The sequence below is a fragment of the Magnolia sinica genome, chromosome 11 (genome assembly GCF_029962835.1).
Source record: "Magnolia sinica isolate HGM2019 chromosome 11, MsV1, whole genome shotgun sequence".
NCBI lineage: Eukaryota > Viridiplantae > Streptophyta > Magnoliopsida > Magnoliales > Magnoliaceae > Magnolia > Magnolia sinica.
Window position 1 is genome coordinate 1,424,029 of NC_080583.1, and position 12,390 is coordinate 1,436,418.

Sequence of the window (12,390 nt, forward strand, 5' to 3'; positions counted from 1 at the left end):
TCATATTAGAAATAAGTTGATGGCCTTTAGAACAGTTTCACAACCGTTGAATTTTTTAGTCAATTGTGGCACACTTGGGTAGTAGACTAACCTGATTGTTGAAATAAGGAATCCATGTGGTCATACACTTCTGATAGTGGATGTGGATTGAGTAATGCTCTTGTTTAGATTAAGTTCCCTCTATCTTCTAATATGGTGGGATTTAATTAGACAGCAAACTGCCTATGATATGAGAAGATAAAGCATATTTGAAAGTTATTTGATGTGGTAGTGTTTAGGAAACGCCAGGTTAAAAAAGCCCTAGAGCAGTGAGATTTGATTCATGGAGCCCCATATGCCATTACTAGACTAAACCACTTTTACATAGAGCTGTACACAAGTTGAACTGAGTCGATCTTGGCATAGCTTGACTTGACTCAGTCACTAGCTAACCCTAGTTTGAACTCGGCTCGGCTCAATCCTCGAGCTTGATTGGCCAGCTCGACTCGGTTCGATCAGCAACTCAAGCTAGCTTGAGCCTGTGCGGCATTTTCTCAAACATACGGAGTGCACCTTCAATTTCTCACAGTTTGCAAAGCAGCAGCTACAGTTTACATATATTTCATCAAACATTCAGTAGGCAGCATCAAAATCTAAATCTAAGGGTAGTTTTATCCTGTAATGTTTGGTTTTTGGTAGTGATTTGTTTAATATCCATACCTTCCTCGCTACTAGCGGATCCCATAGAGAATGTATGCACCTGGAACAACTTGTTGAGTCATTTCATCAAACACTTGGTGAGCAACATCAATATCAAAATAACTGAGTCACCAAACTGATTCGATCCGAGTTCAATTCGAATTGTGGTTCAATTCGAGCACAGCTCAAAATTTTTTCAAGCTCCAAAAATCAACTCAACTCGGCTCAAACTCAATTTCAAATTGAGTTGAATTGAACTTTTTCAAGTCGAGTCGAGCGAGTTAACCGAGCTAACTTGGTTCATGTACAACTCTACTTATACACATACTATTTGTGACCCTATTTCTAAAAGGGAAGCAGATTGCGTCACACCCTGCTCAAACCTAGTAAGGTCATCAAACCTATGTGGGGCCCACCGTATATCCATTTATCCATGCTGTCTATCCATTTTCTGATATCATGTTAAGGCATGGGCTTAAAAGCGAGGCATATCCAACACTATGTGGACCCGCTATGTGGACCATACCAGAGATGGGTTTTGCATTTAATTCAACTTATATTTAATGTTTTGTGCATTTAATGCAACCTAAGTTTACTATCTGGTGTGGTCCATTTGAGCCTTAGATGTGTCTCATTTTCGGGCCCTACTTTAACATAATATGAGAAAAGGTATGAACAGCACAGATAAATAGAAACAACATGGCGGGCCCCACAGAAGTTTGATCAAACTTTGTAGCATATAGCCCAATCAAATTTTACTACATTAGAGCTTTATTGAACTATAAGTTTCTCTGACCTCAGTGACCTGAATTCAATCAAATCCCACGTTGTCGGCCGGGGTGGAGCAAATTCGGTTCAGACCGATGAATGTGCATGAAGCATGACTCCATGCCATAATCATGTAACTGCCATGTGCACCGTATGCTTTAACTATCATAGCTGTGATAGGTTGTACCGTTTCATTCCAAATATGGAAATGGTTGTATGCAAATCAATCAATATGGTGGTAGTAATTAGTAAATATTAAATCCGGAGCGTGTGCAAGAAAGCTCATGTACACTCCACACATGTACCAACCTGACTACTTAATTCACGCCTTCTGCATGTTTTCCTGATAGTAAATTTGGTCCACTTAGCATGTGGGCCCCAATACTTGAAGCAGGTGGATGGGTTTTAACTTCAGCCAAGCTTTAGAGCCGTACATTTGTTCTGAAAACTTTGGTCCAACTGACGAATGGATCAGCCTGATTCTTGGGCTAGGGCATCAAGATGGCTTGCCTGTCTGATGGATGGATTGGATCTCAACCTATTACAACATGCTGATACTTGCTTAGCATGTGTGTGAGCTGTATTGCACACATGTATGAGCTCAGGAAAGCTCTGTCACGAGAAGCTTACTACACAATGACCCAACATGGAATTTAATTGGGGCATATGTAATTACGGAAAAAAAGCCACACAAAACATGTTTGAAAGGGAAGTACATTGTCTGATGTGCCACACACCACCATCGATCTAGTAGTTTGTTGACGTCACCAAGTTTTATGGTCCCACCATGTCACATATAAACCCTTCATCCATTAAGCTAGATCATTTTAGCGCATGAATAAAAAATAAGGCAGATCTAAAGCTCAATTGAACCACAACGGACAAAGCAATGGGAATAATGATGTCCAATGTTGAAAACTTGACGGGGGCCACAAAAGTTTGATTAAACCGATTTTTCATCCTTGTGACCTTATGAACAAGTTGCATGGCAAGTAAACATCAGGGTGGGACACAGGAAGGTTTCAATTGTGGGAATCATTGTCCCACTACTTTATATGGTGTGGTCCATTTGAGGCTTGGATCTTCCTTAGTTTTGGGTTCATGCCCTAAAATGATATGGCCAAATGGATGGTTGGTTTAAATATAACAGGTACATTATGGTGGGCCTCATAACATCAACACACTACCAGGTGGCACACCACTCAATCCACTTCGGCTGGAAAGGCTATGTATACTCGACCAAGTTCTATCTTTGACATCAGCTGGCGGTACCATCAAATCCTACCACGTTAGGTGATGTGCCTGGTGATTTTGGTGATGGGTTGAGGCACCCAGCATACAAGGGGAATGGAAGATGGATGATGGCACAAATGTCATGGACCTGAATTGTTAGCACCACTTAAGTTTTCAATCAAAGGTAAGTGGCCCTAGATGGATGTTTTAAATTGATATTTAGACCCAATTTTCTTTGTTGGATCTTGACCGCCATTGTTTCTTACTACTAGACAAATGGTTGCATCCTCTAAGGTGTGATTTGTTAGAATAAAATAAATTATTTGAAAAAATTAAGAAATTTTGTTTTTGTCTTTGTTAATCTATTTATATTAATTGTGTTTAATTTTATTTCATATTGAAATTTTGTTAAAAAATTAAGCATTATATTAAAATCCCTTACTAATTCATTGTATTGAAAAACAAGAATATACGATAGGAGCAACCTTGCATGCACGCACATACGAGCCACAGTGCATCTTAGATTAGACACTTTTGTTTTCTCTGTATATGTTTTGTCTTATTCATGCACATAAAGATAAATAGTCGTCATACACTTAATAATTAATGAATTGGCATGCACCGACATGTTTTTATTATGCAGCTTGCATGCACCTCGAGCCCCAATGGCTACCTACTTTTCTTTATAAAGACTTCTGTTCTTATTGTAAAATCATTCGAAAATTCTCTCCTATCAAGTTTTCCTATGAACTCTTTCTACAACTTCTATTTTGGACAAATTAGTTCGAGCATTCTTGGATTTGTGTGCCTAAGATCATGAGTGCGTGCACCTTATTTACGCCGTTCGTCTTAGAGGAGAGTTATTGTATCGTGGAGGCAAACTTGTTGGAACCCAATTTATCTCAAATCATCCCATGGGAGGCAAATATGTCTTTAAGATATCAATTGTGATACGTCTCAATTCTCCAATTTTTTTTTTAAATATCTGATTTTGATATTTCAAAATTTCTGCTATATCTCTAAAAATTAAATCGAACACGATTCAAGCATCCTCAAAATCTGACAGTTAGTTTGGGCAAGTGAATAGTCCTACGTGTCATATTTGGCCAATTTTGTCAGCTCTGATAGTTGTTTATTGGGTGTGGCTGACCCTTTGAGGGAGGGCCTTTTTTTATTTGACTTAAACAGTTTGAGTAGCCCGCTCCAACCTCTCTCTTTACATGTAAACCTTAAGATATCATTATAATGATTGTGGCATCTGCACGACGACTTCAGCTAGAAAATGAATAAGATATAAAGCTGAAGTGGGCCATAGTAAGGAAAAATGTGAAGTTGGGTCATTTACTTCTAGAGGACTTCTCTTGACCCCCCTCTCTCTCTACATGTAGTGTAGTATGCACACAGCTCATGTAACTGCACCCTCTTCCTCCGTTTCTGTCCTCTCTCGATATTCTTTATACCTATGTTGTAGATCCCATTTGCTCAGGACCATTTCAATCTGTTTCTTTTTTCAGACTTATTACAGACAGCAGGAAGTATTTACTAGACATCCAGTCACATCTTTCTCACCTACATGCTACTTCTTTTGGTATCCCCACCATGAAATTGGCAGGCCCCACAATGAAGATCACATAAATAAAGATTTGGAAGGTTCACTCATCCTGTGGACCACGCCTATATGTTGAGCCAGACCAACGGTTGTCAATTGATTCCAATGTTGTGGCCCATCTAATGAATGACCTTTTTGTTGAAAGTTACTGACAGGATTTGTGCAGACGTCTAACACAAGTGGCATGTCACATAAGGATGTGGCTGCACCACAAGCTACTGTACTTCAGCTGTATGCAATTGATTTGGTGAGAGAAGTTTGCTAGAAAACATCCCAACGTATAGCAATAGCATATAATGGGACTTTAACCTTTTAAAATAGTCTCCTCTTTCAATGATTCAAACTGTTCATAGGGTGGGCCTCACATTGGATGGAGGATCTATAAAACATAAAATATCACAATTTGAAATATTTCTAACTTTTTAATCATTCGTCTCTTTTGATTTAGAAATTGATGGTCTTTTTTACCATTGAATAATCAAAGGGTGTTTAAAGATTATTATTATTTGGGTATATCCCATTCGCGGTAATTTTGGATCACCAATCCAATGGCTAGAGTTCCAATGTATTGGTGGATATTGCTGCTGATTGAAGGAAACTTGATCGAAAACCGTGTATCCCATTGATCCAATGCCTCATAATAATCAAGCCTCATTCGACCGTTGATCTTCAATCAAGCTTCCTTTGATCAGCATTAATCTTCAAGTACATCCGGATGTATTATAGAACTATTTAGAGAGAGAGAGAGAGAGAGAGAGAGAGAGAGAGAGAGAGAGAGAGAGAGAGAGAGTGTGGTGGATGAAAGTTGCCTAAAAAGCCATTATGAATAGAAGATTTGAACTTTTAGATTAGTGTTTCATAAATGATGGTTACATTCCAAATCAAAGGAAAGCACTGCAATGATAACAAGATCAAATCATTAGGTGTGTCCCACCATAGGAAATAAATGGACAACCACCCAAAACACTTCAAATTCAAGTGGTGGCCAACGGCCTATTTATTTGGCATCGATCCCACTTTTATGTTTGGAAGATCCTTAATTTCTAACGGTTGGATTACATACACACATCAAGGTGGACCCCACACTATGTTTGCATGATAAGCTTATTTTATTGTTGTAGTGTTTGAACATTTCGATGGAGTGGATGCTCATGTAAAATCTACTCTGTTCATCAATGTTGCAGCTCATGCTACAGTGAGAGTGTGAAATGAACTACATCCAATATTCAAGTGGCCCATATTACAAGAAATAGTGGAGATTGAACGTCCACCGTTAAAATTTTATTGGGGTTTGCAGAAGTAAGGCTGATATTTATGTTTTATTTTCTTCATTGAATGGCATATAAGTATCACAGTAGGCCCCGGAAAGGTTTCATTAGTGGGCGTTTCCATTCCAACTGTTTCCGTGGTGTGGCCCACTTTCTTTCCTTACCGTTGAAGCTATTTCACACAGAGGTCCCAGTGGGTCCCACAGGGCTTTGTGTTGCAAAAACTCATGTCCCATCCACATTGGGATCTTACCTTCGCCACCTAAAGTTTCACTCCTAACTCTATCCTACTGGTAGAGGCCCCTCTAATACCTCTGTGGCCCCTAGCATGATACATGTGTTTTATCCTCACCATCCATTTATTTTTTAAGTTCATTTTAGGGCATGAGACCAAAAATGAGATAGATCTAAATCTCAAGTGGGCCACACCACATGCAACAATGGTGATTGGATGCCCACCATTAAAAACCTCTCGAGGGCTATGAAAGTTCTGTATTTTTGTTTTCACTTCATCTAAGTCCATGTGACCTAATGGTGATTGGATGCCCACCATTAAAAACCTCTCGAGGGCCATGAAAGTTTTGAATCAAGCTGTATTTTTGTTTTCACTTCATCTAAGTCCATGTGAGCTAATCAACTAGTTGGATGTCAAATAAACATTATAATATGCTTTACAAAGTTTTTTAATGGTGGGTGTTCAATCATTAATATTTCCTATATATGGTGGTCCACCTGCGATTTAGATCTGCTTCATTTCATGCTCTAAAATGAGCTGGAAAAATGGATGGATGGCGTAAATAAAACATAAATCATGACGGCCCACTAAATCCAAGTACAACTATATGCGCTATCTTGCTAGCCCAATTTAGTAATACAGGAAGCCAAATAATCTTGCCATACCTGTTGGTAAGGTTACAGATACTTGAATGAAGATAAAACACAAATATAAGCTTTGTTTACTTAGATTTGGATTTGCCTCAATTTTTTAAATCATGCCTTGAAATGAGCATGCAAAATAGATGAACAAGGTCAGTAAAACACACACGTTACCACACCACAATCCCAGTTGAATAGAGAGGGTCGTGTCAAGTTGGTACGAGAACTTCTTCTTTTTTTTCTTTTTATTTTTTATTTATTTTTATTTTTTTATTTTTTATTTTTTATTACACACACAACCCCACACACTCACGCTGCAGTAAGATTTCACCCCCTATGGATACTCGAGCCCTTGAGCGGGTGTTGAAACGCCTGATGGTCTACCACCCGAGCAAGAGTAAGGATCCAAGTAGTTGGTAGGAGAACTTTGTTGGGAGGGGATTAGGTGTGCCCTGGCCTCACCCAAGACAGTGCAGCCCTTACTCCGAGGTTTACCTTGATGTATGTATTTTATATTCACACCATTCATCAATTTTTTTCACATGAGATTTGGATTTGTTTCATTTTTTAGCTCATGGCTTGAAATGATATGTAAAACTACATAGACGGCATAGATGTAGAATAAATACATCTAGGTGGGCCCCATGACAACCATCTTGAGTGAGTCAAGGGTCATGACATCTTTTCATGAATAAAATTACTAGGCCTTGAAACAGGGAAGGTGGGTCCAAAACAAGTACTTGTTGCATACACACGTGTGTTACCAAAGACAATACAAATGTATTACCCGCACAAACTGATATAGGTCAACAGCTATGGTACACCAAAATATTGCAAACAACGATTGGAACTGGATTGTGTAATAGGCCCCAATTACTCATAACAAGATTTATATTCTGTACGATTAAAAATAATCTTATCATCAAACAATCGTAATCTCTAATAATTATAATAAAATTAATTAATAAAATGAGATGAACTCATTTCTAGACATCAAACATGCCTTTGGATGATGATGATGATGATTAAAGCCGTGTGCATGCTGGTATGTGATACTTTCTATTTGAATTTTACACAAGCCCAGCTTCAAGCCTATTTTTATTGTTTGAGCTTGATTTAGTTTAGATGACAAAAGCTCAAGTTTGATTTAATTTAGTTTAGTCCAAATATTCAAGTTCAGTTGAACCGAACCGGGCCAAGTTTAAATAAACCATACGAAACGATGTGCATTCACATACATGCATTATGTAATTATCCATATCCTCATGTACATGTATAATCCATGTCACCCATTTGTTTTTATGTATCATTTTAGAACATGATCCCAAAATTGAATTATATCCAAAGTTCAAGCAGATTACACCAGAGAAAACAATGTACATATAATTAGAGTTGGGCATCGGACCGAGTTGGATCGGATTGGGTCCAACTCAGTTTCAGTCCGAAATCTGTATAGGCTGACCCGAACTCGGTCCAATCCAGGACCGAGTCCGGGACATTTGACTCGAACTGATCCGATGTACGGTTAGCCTGACCTGAGCCGAGTTCGACTCGGTCAGGGAAACCGAGTCGGATTTGGTTGGGTGCAATTCGGATCGAATGTTTTTAATGGTGAAAATCATTTTCATCGCTGCTATTTTCGGTGTGGTCCATTTGAACTTTAGATATGATTCAATTTTTTTTTTTCATATGCTCTAAAATGATCACGAAAAATAGATAAACAGTATAGATATAATAAATACATCATTGTGGGCCCATGTAATTTTGATTTCATTTGAGTCATTCATACAACTCGGAGCTTGAGGCACAGGTGTTAACGTGCATGGCACGAAAGTGCAGCTGTGTAACGTTTACGTGTACTTTGGCTTTGCATTGCTGTATTGATGTTAGCAAGTTTTGTGGGTCTGATCATGGGGTATGTGCTATATCCAAACCGTCCATCCATTTGACGAGCTCGTCTTAGGGCTTGAGACGAAAAATAAGACTGATCTAACTGTCAAGTAGACCACACGAATTATTTAATGGTGAAAATCATTATCTCTGCTGCTATTTGTGGTGTGGTCCAAATGATCTTTGGATATTATTCATTTTTTTGGATAATGCTCTATAATGATCTTCAAAAATATATAAACGATGTAGATATAATAAATACATCACTATAGGGCCTGGTTTGTATAACTCGGAGCTCGAGGAGCATCACTACTCATCTTCGCACGACATGTATCGCAGCCATAATTATTCCTAACCCTAGCCGTAGAAGTATTCTTCAAAGGGGTTTACTCAAATACATCTGATGTATTAAAACACGACACATCGAAATTTTAGCCTTTGAATCTGGGATAGCTTCCATTGATCCAAACTGTTTATAAGATGAGTCTCACTTTATATGGTGGAAAGTAAAAAATTAAAGGTTGCTATTAGATTATTTCAAGCCCTTGATAACAAGAACAATCACCTTAACCTTTTCAAAGATGGAATAACCTATCCCTAGATATCTTTTGATAATGGCCCATCCATGCGGATCCCTGTCAAGGAAGGCTATGAGAAAGCTAAACGGTGACATGGGGACATCTTCTGATGCATTATTTACAATGGGTAGGAATTCTGAACAACGTACAGGTTCTTCAGGTTATAGATCCAAATCCAAGGGCAAGGGCAAATGAAAGGTAAAGTGCTGAAATTGTGGGAAGGAAGGACATGTGAAGAAGGATTGTGGAAATCCTAAATCGAAGAGAGAAGATTCTGAGGCTTCGTATAAGGAAGCCAATGTTGCTACGTCAGATGGATCGAGTGGATGTGATGGTGATGTTTTGTCTGTGTCTACTATCAGGCGGCCATACGGTGATCGTAAGGACGAGTGGATGCTAGACACATGGGCGTCTTTTCACATGACTCCTCATCAGAGTTGTTTCGCCAGCTACAAGGAGTGCGATGGTGGACAGGTGTTTATGGGCAATGGTTTTGCCTGTAATGTTGTGGTTGCTGGTACGGTACGCATTAGTATGTTTGATGGGGTGGAGCGCACCCTGACTGATGTCAGGCACGTTCCTGATTTGAAGCAGAATCTGATTTCTCTTGGTATACTTGAGGCAAAAGGATGCAAGTACACATGAATTGATAGTGCTCTTAAGGTATCTAAGGGGGCACGAGTAATCATGAAAGCGCAACGACTCGGTAACTTATACAGGTCGATCGGGAGCACTTTAAAAGGTGGAGCTGCAGTGGATGTAGTGGATTCCACCTCTGAATGTGTGTGGCATGTTGGGCATGGCCACATGAGCGGGCAGGGTAGGAAGGCTAAGATGTGCGAACAGGGATACAAAGCAAGTGGAGCAGCCACCTGTGAGAATAATCACACGGCATGATCGTAGGATATTGGTGTGGTACATGGACGACTCCAATATCGCAGGGGATTCATCCTCTATTCTGATGGTTCTAGGTGAGCCTGGTGCTGAGAAGTAGAAGGTGATTATGGGCGATGTGATGAATTCGTTGTACCAGACCGACATATGGGAGCTAGTGGAGCTTCCAATGGGCCAGAGAGTGGTTGGATGCAGGTGGATCTTCAGGAGGATACAACATAGATACAGGGCGAGGTTGGTAGCGAAGAGTTATGCTTAAAGAGATGGGATAGGCTTCTCAGAGATATTCGCGCCGACGGTATAGCAGGTGTCTATTAGATCCGTGATTGGCACTAGTTGGCCAATGTGATCTTGAGCTGGAAAGATGGATGTAGAGTCTGCACTTCTGCAAGAAAAAGTGATTAGTAGATCTGCATGAAGCAATCAGAGCAGTTCGAAGTTAAAGGGGCTGAGAAAAGACTTTGCAGGAGGTCGTGGTTCGACCTGTCGCCTAGGCAGTGGTTTGATTCCTTCATGGTGAGTCATGAATTGATGACATATAGATCGCCAATTATGACATGTCTGAAATCAATGTACTGAAGACTCGGTTAAGTGGGACATTCAGGATGAATGATCGGCGGGCTGCAAAGATAGTTCTCGGCATTAAGACTGAAGGAGGAGTAGGCTTTGGTAATCACAGGAGGAATACCTTGTGTGTAATTATTGATTAAGGATGTGATGGGCTAGGTAAAGGCGGAGAGCGTTCCCTACGCGTCTCTCCTCAAGTTTTCCTCAGGACATGTCCTAAAACAGATGAGAAAAAACAGGATATCTCATGAGCCTTATTCGAATGTGGTTGGCAGTGTATGTCATGGTCTGGATTAGACCGGTTATTTCACAAGCTATCAATGTTATGAGCAAGTACCTCGGCAAGCAATGTTGGGTAGCGGTGAGATGGTAAGAAGACTACGTCTTTTCTTTTGGGAAGACAGGAGCAAAGGTGGTTGGGCATGTGGATTTAGATTCGGCAGACATGATCAACGAAAATGTTCCTGCAAAGAAGTTCAAGTTCTGTACAACTTCTTTGGGCTTGGCGATGACGTAAAAGAAGGACGAAGTGTGCACGAGAAGCGTTGATTGAAACTATGATACAATAAAGAGATAAGAGAAGAGGTCAAGAAGCTACACGGTTGAAGATTGAAGACTTGGTGAAAATTGTTGTCAGAAGTCTTTAATCTGAAATTTTCTGGGTTGTTCAACCGGTCATGGGCTAGCCATGACTGGTCGTGGGAGCGGCTCGACTAGTCGCAACCCGCTCGACTCAAAGTCTAGCGAGCCCTGTTTTTCATGTCTGGGCCCTTCGACCAGTCGTAGGGATTGTTCGACTAGTCGTAGCTCCCCTTCGACTAGTCGTAGTTACGCAGATTCGTTCCGCGATTTTGCGGATTGCGGAAATCTAAGTCCTTTCGCAACTTGGATGCGAAAGGGAAGTTGCCTAAACTATAAATAGGTGTTCCTATGACTTTTCTAGGGTATAAGAAATAATTCTAAGGCTTTCTAAAGGGGTTCTAGGGAAATCAAAGGGTGTAGCAAGGGTGAGATTCGAGGTTGTTCGAATCGGGTAAGTCTTTTCTCTTTGTAATTTCTATTTTCATAGTGGAGATCTGTCGCTTGTGCCATGGTTTTTTCCTGTAAGGGTTTTCCACGTTAAATTTGTGTTCTCTTGTGTGTGGTTGGTGTCATTGTATTGCTATCCTAGATCTAGATCTGTGTGATTCCGCAGCAAAAATTCGGGACTGAGTCCAGGACATTTTACTCGAACCGATCCGATGTACGGTTGGTCTAACCCGAACCGAGTCCGACTCGGTTAGGGAAACCGAGTTGGATCGGGTTGGGTACGATTTGGATCGAATGTTTTTAACGGTAAAAATCATTATCCTCACTACTATTTTCGGTGTGGTCCATTTGAGCTTTAGATATGATTCATTTTTTTTTTCAAATGCTCTAAAATGATCACGAAAAATAGATAAACGGTATGGATATAATAAATACATCATTATGGGGCCCATGTAATTTTGATTTCATTTGAGTTGTTCATACAACTCGGAGCTCGAGGCACAGGTGTTAACGTGCATGGCACGAAAGTGCAGCCGTGTAACATTTACATGCACTTTGGCTTTGCATTGTTGTATTGATGTTAGCAAGTTCTATGAGTTTGATCACGGGGTATGTGTTATATCCAAACCGTCCATCCATTTGGCGAGCTCGTCTTAGGGCTTGAGACGAAAAATAAGACTGATCTAACTATCAAGTGGACCACACGAATTATTTAATGGTGAAAATCATTATCTCTACTGCTATTTGTGGTGTGGTCCAAATGATCTTTGGATATTATTCATTTTTTGGATAATGCTCTATAATGATCTTCAAAAATATATGAACGGTGTAGATATAATAAATACATCACTGTAGGGCCCATATAACTTTGATATCCTTTGAACCATTCATACAACTCGGAACTCGAGGAGCGTCACTACTTGTCTTCACACGACACGTACGACAGCTATAGTTATTCCTAACCCCAGCCATAGAAGTATTCTTCAAAGAGGTTTGCTCA